Source organism: Cherax quadricarinatus, chromosome 15, assembly GCF_038502225.1.
Source record: "Cherax quadricarinatus isolate ZL_2023a chromosome 15, ASM3850222v1, whole genome shotgun sequence".
NCBI classification, from domain to species: Eukaryota; Metazoa; Arthropoda; class Malacostraca; order Decapoda; family Parastacidae; genus Cherax; species Cherax quadricarinatus.
This window is the reverse complement of record NC_091306.1, coordinates 38,545,113-38,561,473: the sequence shown is the minus strand read 5'-3', so window position 1 is coordinate 38,561,473 and position 16,361 is coordinate 38,545,113. Positions and strand designations below refer to the sequence as shown.

Here is a 16,361-nt window from a genome sequence, read left to right as displayed (position 1 = left end):
GACAGGACAAGCCTCCATCCTTTGCAGGGGTATACATAATCCCTTGTAATAACTGCAACAAATTATATGTGGGCGAAACATCAAGAGACCTCCAAACACGTATTTCAGAACACCAATATGCAAGCAGGACTGACGATACAAGGAATGCCTGTGTACAACATCGCAATTCACATAACCATTTAATTAACTACAGAAACTCAAGACTTATCGCCACAGAAGACAACACTGAATACCGAAGAATCCTGGAATCATCGCTTATCTCTATAACCAACAATTTCAACCAGAACAACGGCTTCTATAACATAGCTGAACCACTCGCCAAGAAACTTCTTCATCGCTATCCCACATAAGAACATAGAACACTGCAGAAGGTCTACTCACAACTTGTCCAATACCCCTGCCAAGCTACCCAAGACTCTCTAACTCCACCCGGTAGATCATCAGATGCAGCATTCTCCACCTGACCTCAACATTCTGAACATGACTATAAATACTCCCGTACCTTACACCCCAGGTAGATCTGTGTGTGACTTGAAAAAGCCCACTGTGTGGGTGAAACGTTGTCAACAAAGGATCACATTATTGAACATTAAAATGGTATAAAATACCGACAGGTTGTTAGGTAAGACACATATGCAACAGTTAGGTATCTTTATTATGAAACGTTTCGCCTACACAGTAGGCTTCTTCAGTCAAGTACAGAAAAGTTGATAGAAGGAGAAGATACTTGAAGACGATGTAATCAGTCCATCACCCTTAAAGTTTTGAGGTGGTCAGTCCCTCAGTCTGGAGAAGAGCATTGTTCCATAGTATGAAACAATATGGAGAAGAAGTGACAGGATGGAGCTTTTTATAGCGCCAAGAGGTGAGACGTAGGCCACTAGGAGAGGTAAGAACTCAGATGTTGAGAGGTCAGGTCCCTCTCAAATCCAGCCCCTCTCACTAGTGGTATTTTATACCATTTTGATGTTCAATCTGTCAGACACTGCAACACAAGGGTATCTTGGTACAGACCTGCAATCAACTTCGACTACTTCCACTAGTGAGAGGGGCTGGATTTGAGACATCTGAGTTCTTACCTCTCCTAGTGGCCTACGTCTCACCTCTTGGCGCTATAAAAAGCTCCATCCTGTCACTTCTTCTCCATATTGTTTCATACTATGGAACAATGCTCTTCTCCAGACTGAGGGACTGACCACCTCAAAACTTTAAGGGTGATGGACTGATTACATCGTCTTCAAGTACCTTCTGCTTCTATCAACTTTTCTGTACTTGACTGTAGAAGCCTACTTTGTAGGCAGGATCACATTATATTGCATATGTGTTTATATTTCTGCTGTGTCGGTATTTGATACCATTTATTTCCAAGATGAGTGTATACTGACATGAGTGCGTAGTGAGGTGAGTGTATACTCACATGAGTGTGTAGTGAGATGAGTGTATATTGAGATGACTGTGTAGTAAGATGAGTATGTACTGAGATGAGTGTAGTGAGATGAGTGTATACTGATGTGAGAGCGTAGTGAGATAAGTGTATACTGAGATGAGTGTGTAGTGAGAAGAATGTGTAGTGAGATGAGTGTGTAGTGGGACGAGTGTGTAGTGAGATGAGTGTATATTGAGATGAGTGTGTAGTGAGATATGTGTATACTGAGATGAGTGTGTAGTGACATGAGTGTGAAGTGAGATGTGTAGCGACATGAGTGTGTAAGGGCATGAGTGTGTAGGGAGATGAGTGTGTACTGAGATGAGTGTGTAGTGAAATGAGTGTGTACTGAGATGTATACTGAGATGTGTGTGGGACGAGTGTGTAGTGAGATGAGTGTATATTGAGATGAGTGTGTAGTGAGATATGTGTATACTGAGATGAGTGTGTAGTGACATGAGTGTGAAGTGAGATGTGTAGCGACATGAGTGTGTAAGGGCATGAGTGTGTAGTGATATGAGTGTGTAGGGAGATAAGTGTGTAGTGAGATGAATGTGTAGTGAGATGAGTGTGCATTGAGATGAGTGTGTACTGAGATGAGTGTGTAATGAGATGAGTGTGTAGTGAGATGAGTGTGTACTGAGATGAGTGTGTAGTGAGATGAGTGTGTACTGAGATGAATCTGTAGGGAGATGAGTGAGTACTTAGATGAGTGTATAGTGAGATGACTGTGTACTGAGAAGACTGTGTGCTGAGATGAGTGTGTACTGGGATAAGTGTGTAGTGAGATGAGTGTGTTGTGAGATGAGTGTGTGGCGAGATGAGTGTCTAGTGAGATGAGTGTGTACTGAGATGAGTGTTTAATGAGATTAGTGTCTACTGAGATGAATGTGTAGTGAGATGAGTGTGTTCTGAGATGAGTGTGTAGTGAGACGAATGTGTAGTGACATGAGTGGTTACTGACATGATTGTGTAGTGAGACGAGTGTGTAGTGAGATGAGTGTATACTGACATGAGTGTGTAGTGAGATGAGTGTGTTCTGAGATGAGTGTGTAGTGACATGAGTGGTTACTGACATGATTGTGTAGTGAGATGAGTGTATACTGAGTTGTGAACTGAGATTAGTGCGTAGTAAGATGAGTCTATACTGACATGAGTGCGTAGTGAGGTGAGTGTATACTGACATGAGTGTGTAGTGAGATGAGTGTATACTGAGTTGAGTGTGTAGAGATGAGTGTATACTGAGATGAGTGAGTACTGAGACGAGTGTGTAGTGAGAAGAGTGTGTACTGAGATGCGTGTTTACTAAGATGAGTGTGTAGTGACATGAGTGTATATTGAGATGAGTGTGTAGTGAGATGAGTGTGTACTGAGATGACTGTGTAGTGAGATGAGAGTGTAGTGAGATGAGTGTGTAGTGAGATGAGTGCGTAGTGAGATGAGTGTATAGCGAGATGAGTGTGCATCGAGATGAGTGTGTACGGAGATGAGTGTGTGCTGAGATGACTGTGTAGTGAGATGAGTGTGTAGTGAGATGAGAGTGTTGTGACATGAATGTGTAGTGAGATTTGTGTGTACTGAGATGTGTGTGTAGTGAGATGAGTGTGTACTGAGATGACTGTGTACTGAGATGAGTGTGTAGTGAGTTGAGTGTGAAGGGAAATAATTGTGTACTGAGATGAGTGAGTAGTGAGATGAGTGTGTATTGAGCTGAGTGTGTAGTGAGATGTGTAGTGAGATGAGTGTGTACTGAGATGAGTGTGAAGTGAGATGAGTGTGTAGTGACAAGAGTGTGTACGAGCATGAGTGTGTAGGGAGATGAGTGTGTACTGAGATGACTGTGTAGTGAGATGAGTTTGTAGTGAGATGAGTGTACTGAGATGAGTGTGTACTCAGATGAGTGTTTAGTGAGATGAGTGTGTACTGAGAAGAGTGTGTACTGAGATGAGTGTGTAGTGAGATGAGTGTGTAGACAGATGTTTACTGAGATGAGTGTGTAGTGAGATGAGTGTGTAGACAGATGTTTACTGAGATGAGTGTGTAGTGAGATGAGTGTGTAGTGAGATGAGTGTGTAGTGAGATGAGTGTGTAGTGAGACGAGTGCGTACTAAGATGAGTATGTAGTGAGATGAGTGTGAAGGGAAATGAGTGTGTACTGTGATGAGTGAGTAGTGAGTTGAGTGTGTAGTGAGATGAGTGTGTAGTGAGATGAGTGTGTATTGAGATGAGTATGTACTGGGATGAGTGTGAAGTGAGATGAGTGTGTAGTGACATGAGTGTGTACGGGCATGAGTGTGTAGGGAGATGAGTGTGTACTTAGATGAGTGTATAGTGAGATGAGTGTGTACTGAGATGAGTGTGTAGTGAGATGAGTGTGTACTGAGATGAGTGTGTTCTGAGATGAGTTTGTAGCGAGATGAGAGTGTACTGAGATGAGTGTGTGCTGAGATGAGTGTGTAGTGAGATGAGTGTGTAATGAGAAGAGTGTGTACTGAGATGAGTGTGTACTGTGATGAGTGTGTAGTGAGATGAGTGTGTACTGAGATGTGTACTGAGGTGAGTGTGTAGTGAGATGAGTGTGTAGGGAGATAAGTGTGTAGTGAGATGAGTATGTAGTGAGATGAGTGTGTACTGAGATGAGTGTGTAGTGAGATGATTGTGTACTGAGATGTGTGTGTTCTGAGATGTGTACTGAGATGAGTGTGTACTGAGATGAGTGTGTTCTGAGAAGAGTGTGTAGTGAGATGAGTGTGTACTGAGATGAGTGTGTTCTGAGATGTGTACTGAGATGAGTGTGTACTGAGATGAGTGTGTTCTGAGATGAGTGTGTAGTGAGATGAGTGTGTACTGAGATGAGTGTGTAGTGAGATAAGTGTGTACTGAGATGAATCTGTAGGGAGATGAGTGTGTACTTAAATGAGTGTATAGTGAGATGAGTGTGTAGTGAGATGAGTGTGTACTCAGATGAGTGTGTACTCAGATGAGTGTGTACTGAGATGAGTGTGTACTGAGATGAGTGTGTACTGAGATGAGTGTGTACTGAGATGAGTGTGTACTGAGATGAGTGTGTACTGAGATGAGTGTGATGTGAGATGTGTAGCGACATGAGTGTGTACGGGCATGAGTGTTTAGGGAGATGAGTGTGTACTGAGATGAGTGTGTAGTGAAATGAGTGTGTACTGAAATGTGTACTGAGATGAGTGTGTAGTGAGATGAGTGTGTAGGGAGATAAGTGTGTAGTGAGATGAGTGTGTACTGAGATGAGTGTGTACTGAGACGATTGTGTAGTGAGATGAGTGTGTAGTGAGATGAGTGTGTAGGGAGATAAGTGTGTACTGAGATGAGTGTGTACTGAGACGAGTGTGTAGTGAGATAAGTGTGTAGTGAGATGAGTGTGTACTGAGATGAGTGTGTTCAGAGATGAGTGAGTACTGAGATGAATCTGTAGGGAGATGAGTGTGTACTTAGATGAGTGTATAGTGAGATGAGTGTGTACTGAGATGACTGTGTACTGAGATGAGTGTGTACTGAGATAAGTGTCTAGTGAGATGAGTGTGTACTGAGATAAGTGCGTAGTGAGATGAGTGTTTTGTGAGATGAGTGTGTGGTGAGATGAGTGTGTAGTGAGATGAGCGTGTACTGAGATGAGTGTTTAGTGAGATTAGTGTGTAGTTAGATGAGTGTGTACTGAGAAGAGTGTTTAATGAGATGAATTTCTACAGAGATGAATGTGTAGTGAGATGAATGTGTTCTGAGATGAGTGTCTAGTGAGACGAATGTGTAGTGAGATGAGTGGTTACTGACATGAGTGTGTAGTGAGACGAGTGTGTAGGGAGATGTGTGTATACTGACATAAGTGCGTAGTGAGGTGAGTGTATACTGACATGAGTGTGTAGTGAGACGAGTGTATACTGAGATGAGTGTGTTGTGAGATGAGTGTGTAATGAGATGAGTGTCTAGTGAGATGAGTGTATACTGAGATGAGTGTGTAGTAAGATGAGTATGTACTGAGATGAGTGTGTAGTGAGATGAGTGTATACCGATGTGAGAGTGCAGTGACATGAGTGTATACTGAGATGAGTGTGTAGTGAGATGAATGTGTAATGAGATGAGTGTGTAGTGGGACGAGTGTGTAGTGAGATGAGTGTATACTGAGATGAGTGTGTAGTGAGATGAGTGAATACTGAGATGAGTGTGTAGTGAGATAGTGTGTACTGAGATGAGTGTGTAGTGAGATGAGTGTATACTGAGATGAATGTGTAATGAGATGAGTATATACTGACAAGAGTGTGTAGAGATGAGTGTATACTGAGAGGAGTGTGTAGTGACATGAGTGTATATTGAGATGAGTGTGTAATGAGATTTGTGTGTACTGAGATGAGTGTGTAGTAAGATGAGTGTGTACTGAGATGAATGTGTACTGAGATAAGTGTGTACTGAGATGAGTGTGTAGTGAGATGAGTGTGCACTGAAATGAGTGTGTTCTGAGATGAGTGTGTACTGAGATGAGTGTGTAGCAAGATTAGTGTGTACTGAGATGAGTGTGTGCTAAGATGAGTGTGTACTGAAATGAATGTGTTCTGAGATGAGTGTGTAGTGAGATGAGTGTGCAGTGAGATGAGTGTGTAGTGAGATGAGCGTGTAGTGAGATGAGTGTGTAGTGAGATGAGTGTGTAGCGAGGTGAGTGTGTACTGAGATGAGTGTGTACTGAGATGAGTTTGTGCTGAGATGAGTGTGTAGTGAGATGAGTGTGTACTGAGACGAGTGTGTAGTGAGATAAGTGTGCACTGAGATGAGAGTGCAATGAGATGAGTGTAATGAGATGAGTGTGTACTGAGATGAGTGTGTAGTGAGATGAGTGTGTGCTGAGATTAGTGTGTAGTCAGATGAGTGTGTACTGACATGAGTGTGTAGTGAGATTAGTGTGTAGTGAGATGAGTGTGTAGTGAGATGAGTGTGTAGTGAGATAAGTGTGTAGTCAGATGAGTGTGTACTGAGATGAGTGTGTACTGAGATGAGTGTGTAGTAAGAGGAGTGTGTACTGAGATGAGTGTGTAGTGAGATGAGTGTGTACTGAGATGAGTGTGTACTGAGATGAGTGTGTAGTAAGAGGAGTGTGTACTGAGGTGAGTGCGTAGTGAGATGAGTGTGTACTGAGATGAGTGTGTAGTAAGAGGAGTGTGTACTGAGGTGAGTGCGTAGTGAGATGAGTGGGTACTGAGGTGAGTGATGAATGGTTTGAAAAACCGACAAGTTGAAGATTGAGACACTTATGCAGCATATGGGAATCTTTATTCAGGAAACGTTTCGCCACACAGTGGCTTCATCAGTCCAATACAAAGAGGAAGGCGTAAGGAGAGGAGGAGTATGAGGTAATCAGTCCCTCAACCTGGAGTCGATGTGTTCAGTCCAACAACTGTCAGACACTGCAGCATCATGGGATCTTGTTACAAAGAATTCTTCAACACTTGTTCAACCTTTGGACAAAGACCTACTTCGACTAGTGGATGGTACCACTATGACCCCGCCTCCACCTGCTTCACCTCACCTCACTACAGTATATAAGCCACGTCTACGGCCCTATGCTGTACAGACTGGTTATAAATGACCATAATTTTTAAAGGGGTGGACCGGTAAGCCAGCGGAAGGCCTCGGTCAGATGACCAAAAGCTCCAAAGGCGGGTCATCATCTGACTAAGACCCGCGTCAGGAAACATTTGTCCTGTTTCCTGACGAACCTTACCTAACCTAACCTATGCTGTACATTCTACAAGAGTGATGGACTGAACACATCGACTCCAGGTTGAGGGACTGATTACCTCATACTCCTCCTCTCCTTACGCCTTCCTCTTTGTATTGGACTGATGAAGCCACTGTGTGGCGAAACGTTTCCTGAATAAAGATTCCCATATGCTGCGTAAGTGTCTCAATCTTCAACGGAGATGAGTGTGTAGTGAGAAGAGTGTGTACTGAGATGAGTGTGTAGTGAGATGAGTGTGTAGTGAGATGAGTGTGCAATGAGATGAGAGTGTAATGATATGAGTGTAGTGAAAAGTGTGAAGTGAGATGAGTGTGTAGAGAGATGAGTGTGTAGTGAGATGAGTGTGTAGTGAAATGAGTGTGTACTGAGATGAGTGTGTACTGGGATGAGTGTGTAGTGAGATGAGTGTGTACTGAGATGAGTGTGTAGTGAGATGAGTGTGTAATGAGATGAGTGTAGTGAGATGAGTGTGTAGTGAGATGAGTATATACTGAGATGAGTGTGTAGTGAGATTAGAGTATACTGATGTGAAAGTGTAGTGAGATGAGTGTACACTGAGATGAGTGTGTAGTGAGATTAATGTGTAGTGAGTTTAGTGTGCGGTGAAATGAGTGTGTAGTGAGATAAATGTGTAGAGAGATGAGTGAAGTGAGATGAGTGTGTAGTGAGATGAGTGCGAAATGAGATGAGTGTGTAGTGAGATGACTGTATACTGAGATGAGTATTTAGTGAGATGAGTGTGTACTGAGATGAGTGTGTAGTGAGATGAGTGTGTAGTGAGATAAGTGTGTACTGATATGAGTGTGTAGTGAGATGTGTGTGTACTGAGATGGGTGCGTAGTGAGATGAGTGTGTCCTGAGATGAGTGTGTACTGAGATGAGTGTGTCCTGAGATGAGTGTGTACTGAGATGAGTGTGTAGTGAGATGAGTGGTGAGATGAGTGTGTAGTGAGATGAGTGTGTAGAGAGATGAGTGTGTACTGAGATTAGTGTGTACTGAGATGAGTGTGTACTGACATGAGTGTGTAGTGAGATGAGTGTGCAGTGAGAGTGTGTACTGAGATGAGTTTAGTGAGATGAGTCTGTAGTGAGATGAGTGTTTAGTGAGATGAGTCTGTAGTGAGATGAGTGTGTAGTGAGATGAGTGTGTAGTGAGACGAGTGTGTAGTGAGATGAGTGTGTAGTGAGATGAGTGTGTAGTGAGATGAGTGTGTACTGAGATGAATGTGTAGTGAGATGAGTGTGTACTGAGATGAGTGTGTAGTGAGACGAATGTGTAGTGAGATGAGTGTGTACTGACGTGAGTGATTGTGTAGTGAGATGAGTGTGTAGAGAGATGAGTGTATGCTGAGATGTGAACTGAGATGAGTGCGTAGCGAGATGAGTGTGTAGTGAGATTAGTGTATGCTGAGATAAGTGTGTTGTGAGATGAGTGTGTACAGAGATGAGTGTGTAGTGACATGAGTGTGTAGTGACATGAGTGTATACTGAGATGAGTGTTTAGTGGGATGAGTGTACACTGACATGAGTGTGTAGTGAGGTAAGTGTATACTGAGTTAAGTGTGTAGAGAGATGAGTGTATACTGAGATGAGTGTGTAGTAAGATGAGCGTGTAGTGAGACGAGTGTGTACTGAGATGAGTGTATACTGAGATGAGTGTGTAATGAGATGAGTGTATACTGAGATGAGTGTATACTGAGATGAGTGTGTACTGAGATGAGTGTGTAGTGAGATGAGTGTATAGTGAGATGAGTGTTTAGTGAGATGAGTGTGTAGTGATATGAGTGTGTACTGAGATGAGTGTGTACTGCGATGAGTGTGTAGTGAGATAAGTGTGTACTAAGACGAGTGTGTAGTGAGATGAGTGTATACTGAGATGAGTGTGTATTGAGATGAGTGTATACTGAGATGAGTGTGTACTGCGATGAGTGTGTACTGAGGAGAGTGTGTAGTGAGATGAGTGTGTAGCGAGATGAGTGTATACTGAGATGAGTATTTAGTGAGATGAGTGTGTAGTGAGATGAGTGTGTACTGAGATGAGTGTGTAGTAAGATGAGTGTATACTGAGATGAGTGTGTATTGAGATGAGTGTGTAGTGAGATGAGTGTGTAGTGAGATGAGTGTGTAGTGAGATGAGTGTGCACTGAGATGAGTGTGTAGTGAGATGAGTGTGCACTGAGATGAGTATGTAGTGAGATTAGTGTGTAGCGAGATGAGTGTGTGCTGAGATGAATGTGCACTGAGATGAGTGTGTACTGAGATCAGTGTGAACTGAGATCAATGTGTTCTGAGATGAGTTTATACAGAGGTGAGTTTATACTGAGGTGAGTGTGCATTGAAATGAGTGTGTACTGAGATGAGTGTGTACTGAGATGAGTGTGTAATGAGATGAGTATGTACTGAGATGAGGGTGTACTGAGATGAGTGTGAATTGAGATGAGTGTGCACTGAGATGAGTGTGCACTGAGATGAATGAGTATTTAGATGAGTGTGTACTGAGATGAGTGTGTACTGAGATGAGTGTGCAATGAGATGAGTGCGCACTGAGATTAGTGTGTATTGAGATGAGTGTGTAATGAGATGAGTTTGTACTGATAGAACCACCATGGTACAACCATCATGGTAGAGCCATCATTGAATAACCATCATTGTACAACCATCTTAGTACAACCATCATGGTACAACCACCATGGTACAACCATCATGGTACAACCATCATGGTACAACCATCATGGTACAACCACCATGGTACAACCATCATGGTACAACCATCTTAGTACAACCATCTTAGTACAACCATCATGGTACAACCATCATGGTACAACCATCATTGAATAACCATCATGGTACAACCATCTTAGTACAACCATCTTAGTACAACCATCATGGTACAACCATCATGGTACAACCATCATGGTGCAACCATCTTAGTACAACCATCATGGTACAACCATCTTAGTACAACCATCATGGTATAATCGTGGTACAACCATCATGGTACAACCATCTTAGTACAACCATCATGGTACAACCAGCATGGTACAACCATCTTAGTGCAACCATCATGGTACAACCATCTTAGTACAACCATCATGGTACAACCACCATGGTACAACCATCATGGTACAACCGTCATGGTACAACCGTCATGGTACAACCATCTTAGTACAACCATCATGGTACAACCATCTTAGTACAACCATCATGGTACAACCACCATTGTGCAACCATCATGGTACAACCACCATGGTACAACCATCATGGTACAACCGTCATGGTACAACCATCATGGTACAACCATCTTAGTACAACCATCATGGTACAACCATCTTAGTACAACCATCATGGTACAACCATCTTAGTACAACCATCATGGTACAACCACCATGGTACAACCATCATGGTACAACCGTCATGGTACAACCATCATGGTACAACCATCTTAGTACAAATATCATGGTACAACCATCTTAGTACAACCATCATGGTACAACCACCATGGTACAACCATCATGGTACAACCACAATGGTACAACCATCATGGTACAACCATCATGGTACAACCATCATGGTACAACCATCATGGTACAACCATGGTACAACCATCATGGTACAACCATCATGGTACAACCACCATGGTACAACCACCATGGTACAACCATGGTACAACCATCATGGTACAACCATGGTACAACCATCATGGTACAACCATCTTAGTACAACCATCATGGTACAACCATCATGGTACAACCACCATGGTACAACCATCATGGTACAACCACCATGGTACAACCATCATGGTACAACCATCTTATTACAACCATCATGGTACAACCATCATGGTACAACCATCATGGTACAACCATCATGGTACAACCACCATGGTACAACCATCATGGTACAACCATCTTATTACAACCATCATGGTACAACCATCATGGTACAACCATCTTATTACAACCACCATGGTACAACCATCATGGTACAACCATCATGGTACAACCATCTTATTACAACCATCATGGTACAACCATCATGGTATAATCATGGTACAACCATCATGGTACAACCATCATGGTACAACCATCTTAGTACAACCATCATGGTACAACCATCTTAGTACAACCATCATGGTATAATCATGGTACAACCATGGTACAACCATCATGGTACAACCATCATGGTACAACCACCATGGTACAACCACCATGGTACAACCATCATGGTACAACCACTGTATCAAGAACTTGAAAAGAGTAAACAGGGTTTGTATGAGAATGTTGCCAGAACTACCATGACAGGAGTACCATCACATGTTAGTGAACAAGTTGTTACGTCACGAGAAGAACAACAGTGGTGACATCCACTGCTAACAACTAAGTAAAACACACACACACACACACACACACACACACACACACACACACACATACACACACATATGACAATCATCATGGTACAACCATCTTAGTACAACCATCATGGTACAACCATCTTAGTACAACCATCATGGTACAACCATCATGGTACAACCATCTTAGTACAACCACCATGGTACAACCATCATGGTACAACCATGGTACAACCACCATGGTACAACCATCATGGTACAACCATCATGGTACAACCACCATGGTACAACCATCATGGTACAACCATCATGGTACAACCATCATGGTACAACCACCATGGTGTACCCCACCATTCTGGCTTTCTGGAATCCTTTCTGTCTCCACTGAAAATACTTCCTTAAATCTCATGTTGAGTTCTTCACATACTTATTGGTAGTTTATTGTGATCTTCCCTGTTTCCTTCCTCAACCTGTGTGTTTTACTTAGTTGTTAGCAGAGGATCCAGTAGCGATCAGTGAAGAGGCAGGGCCAGGAGCTGAGTCTCGACCCCTGCAACCACAATTAGGTGAGTACAATTAGGTGAGTACATACACACACACCCCCAAGCTGAGGTGGCCACAAGGGCTCACGTGGGCAGGTAAAGTTACTAGCTATGGGTGACTTCATCCACAAGGAAACTGACTGGGAAAACCTGGAGCAAGACGGGGGGGGGGGACCAGAAGCGTGGAGGACTATGATGACAGAGGTGGTACTGGAAAACCTCATGCATCAACAAGTAGGGACACTACCAGAGAGAGAGAGAGGATGAACCAGCAAGACGACTTCATATTCACCATGATGAGTTCAGACAATGAGGACATCACATATGAAAGGGAAGCCGGAAGAGTAGGATAGGAGAAGCCAAACTACAAAAGAGTGGACTACACAGGAATGAGGAATTTCCTGCAAGAGATTCAGTGGGAAAGAGAACTAGTGGAAATATCAGTAAATGAAATAATGGAATACGTGACAACAAAACGCAAGGAGGCAGAGGAGAGGTTCGTACCCAAGGGCAACAGAAACAATGTAAAGACCAGAATGAACCCTTGTTTCACCTAAAGGTGTAGAGTACCCAAAGCTAAGTGCACTAGAGAATGGAAAAAGTATAGAAGACAAAGGACCCATGAAAATAAGGAGATTAGTCGAAGAGCCAGAAACGAATACGCACAGATAAGGCGGGAGACCCAACTGTACTATGAAAATGATGCAGCATCGAAAGCGAAGTCTGATGCAAAGCTGTTGTACAGATACATCAGGAGGAAAACAGCAGTAAAGGACCAGGTAATCAGGTTGAGGAAGGAAACAGGGAAGATCACAATAAACTACCAATAAGTATGTGAAGAACTCAACATGAGATTTAAGGAAGTATTTTCAGTGGAGACAGAAAGGATTCCAGAAAGCCAGAATGGTGGGGTACACCAACAAGTGCTGGACACGATACACACAACCGAGGAGGTGAAAAAGGCTAAGTGAACTAGATACCTCAAAGGTGGTGGGACCAGACATCTCTCCGTGGGTCCTGAGAGAGGGAGCAGAGGCACTGTGTGTTCCACTAGCAACAATCTTTAACACATCAAAACAGAGCAACTACCTGAGGTGTGAAAGTCAGCAAATGTAATCCCAATTTTCGAGAAAAGAGACAGACAAGAGGCATTAAACTACTGACCAGTAGTCATGGAGAAAATTATTGGAAGAGTGGTGGAGCACCTAGATAGGAATGAGGTTATCAACGACAACCAATACGGATTCAAGGACGGGAAATCATGTGTTACAAACCTACTGGAGCTTTACAAGGTGACGGAAGTAAGACAAAAGAGAGAGGGATGGGTAGATTGCACTTTCCTGGAATATAAGAAGGCTTTCGACACAGTTCCACATAGGAGATTAGTGCAAAAGCTAGAGGACCAGGCATTTATAACAGCTAAGGCACTGCCATGGATCAGAGAATACCCGACAGGAAGACAATAACGAATCATGGTATGTAACGAGGTGTCAGAGTGGGTTCCTGTGACAAGCCGGGTTCCAAAGGGGTCAGTCCTAGGACCGGTGCTGTTTCTGGTATATGTGAATGATATGACCGAAAGAACAGACTCAGAAGTGTCCCTGTTTGCAGACGATGTGAAATTAATGAGGAGAATTCAATCGGATCAGGCAGAACTACAAAGGGATCTGGACAGACTGCAGGCTTGATCCAGAAACTGGTTCCTGGAGTTCAACCCTACCAAACGCAAAGTCATGAAGACTGGGGAAGGGCAAAGAAAACCGTAGAGTATAGGCTAGGGGCCAAAGATTACAAACCTCACTCAAGGTAAAGGATCTTGGGGTGAGTAAAATATCGAGCACATCTGAGGCGCACATCAACTAAATAACTAACTGCTGAAGCATATGGGCGCTTAGCAAGCCTAAGAATAGCATTCCGATATCTCAATAAGGAATCGTTCAGGAACCTGTACACCGTGTACGTCAGGCCCATTTTGGAGTATGAAACACTAGTTTGGAGCTCACACCTAGCCATGTACGTCAGGAAATTAGGGATAGTGCAACGGTTTGGAACGAGGCTAGTCCCGGAGCTAAGGGGCATGTAGTACGAGAGAGGTTAAGGGAATCGACCTGACGACACTGGAAGTTGACTAGTCTGGAAAGTGATGTAGTAGAGGCAGGATCCATACATAGCTTTAAGAAGAGGTATGATGAAGCTCATGGAGCAGGGAGAACGACCTAGTAGCGACCAGTGAAAAGGCGGGGCCAGGAGCTGTAGCTTGACCACTGCAATCACAATTAGAGTACACACACACACACGCAGTTATGCATCAATAAAGCCACTTGATAACAGTGTAACACTGTCACCAGCAGTTATTACTGGAACACAACAAGAACACTGTCACCAGCAGTTATTACTGGAACACAACAAGAACACTGTCACCAGCAGTTATTACTGGAACACAACAAGAACACTGTCACCAGCAGTTATTACTGGAACACAACAAGAACACTGTCACCAGCAGTTATTACTGGAACACAACAAGAACACTGTCACCAGCAGTTATTACTGGAACACAACAAGAACACTGTCACCAGCAGTTATTACTGGAACACAACAAGAACACTGTCACCAGCAGTTATTACTGGAACACAACAAGAACACTGTCACCAGCAGTTATTACTGGAACACAACAAGAACACTGTCACCAGCAGTTATTACTGGAACACAACAAGAACACTGTCACCAGCAGTTATTACTGGAACACAACAAGAACACTGTCACCAGCAGTTATTACTGGAACACAACAAGAACACTGTCACCAGCAGTTATTACTGGAACACAACAAGAACACTGTCACCAGCAGTTATTACTGGAACACAACAAGAACACTGTCACCAGCAGTTATTACTGGAACACAACAAGAACACTGTCACCAGCAGTTATTACTGGAACACAACAAGAACACTGTCACCAGCAGTTATTACTGGAACACAACAAGAACACTGTCACCAGCAGTTATTACTGGAACACAACAAGAACACTGTCACCAGCAGTTATTACTGGAACACAACAAGAACACTGTCACCAGCAGTTATTACTGGAACACAACAAGAACACTGTCACCAGCAGTTATTACTGGAACACAACAAGAACACTGTCACCAGCAGTTATTACTGGAACACAACAAGAACACTGTCACCAGCAGTTATTACTGGAACACAACAAGAACACTGTCACCAGCAGTTATTACTGGAACACAACAAGAACACTGTCACCAGCAGTTATTACTGGAACACAACAAGAACACTGTCACCAGCAGTTATTACTGGAACACAACAAGAACACTGTCACCAGCAGTTATTACTGGAACACAACAAGAACACTGTCACCAGCAGTTATTACTGGAACACAAGAACAACAAAGTGAACAACTTTATACGTCAACACTAAGTGCAGTGTTCTCTAAGTGTTCAGTACAAGTAGCCACGGGTCAGTTTACTTACTAAGAGTGAACAAACTCGACACATTGATCACGTGGCGTAGCAGAAGCGCGTGTTACAGTGATCACGTGGTGTAACAGAGGCACGTGGTAGTGATCACGTGGTGCAGCAGAGGCACGTGGTAGTGATCACGTGGCGCAGCAGAACACGTGGTGTAGCAGGAGCACGTGTTACACTGAACACGTAGTGTAGCAGGAGCACGTGTTACACTGAACACGTGGTGTAGCAGGAGCACGTGTTACACTGAACACGTAGTGTAGCAGGAGCACGTGTTACACTGAACACGTGGTGTAGCAGGAGCACGTGTTACACTGAACACGTAGTGTAGCAGGAGCACGTGTTACACTGAACACGTGGTGTAGCAGGAGCACGTGTTACACTGAACACGTAGTGTAGCAGGAGCACGTGTTACACTGAACACGTAGTGTAGCAGGAGCACGTGTTACACTGAACACGTGGTGTAGCAGGAGCACGTGTTACACTGAACACGTGGTGTAGCAGGAGCACGTGTTACTCCCACAATCAGCTGTTAAATATGCACAAGATACACTGGTGATGTGTGCCGCCTGCGGCAGTGGCAGCAGTGATGTGCGCCGCCCACGATAGTGGCAGCAGTGATGTGCGCCGCCCACGATAGTGGCAGCAGTGATGTGCGCCGCCCACGATAGTGGCAGCAGTGATGTGCGCCGCCCACGATAGTGGCAGCAGTGATGTGCGCCGCCCACGATAGTGGCAGCGGTGATGTGCGCCGCCCACGATAGTGGCAGCAGTGATGTGCGCCGCCCACGATAGTGGCAGC

General features: G+C 43.7%; 1 protein-coding gene across 1 annotated transcript in view; it reads right to left on the bottom strand.

Annotated features, from left to right (window-relative positions):
• Positions 1–16,138, bottom strand: part of LOC138852734 (uncharacterized) — a 99,462-nt gene extending 83,324 nt beyond the window's left edge. The window contains exon 1 of the mRNA XM_070085298.1: positions 15,566–16,138. The gene's annotated coding sequence lies outside the window, so the exon portion shown is untranslated. The remainder of the gene's footprint in view (positions 1–15,565) is intronic.
• Positions 16,139–16,361: the final 223 nt, after the last annotated feature.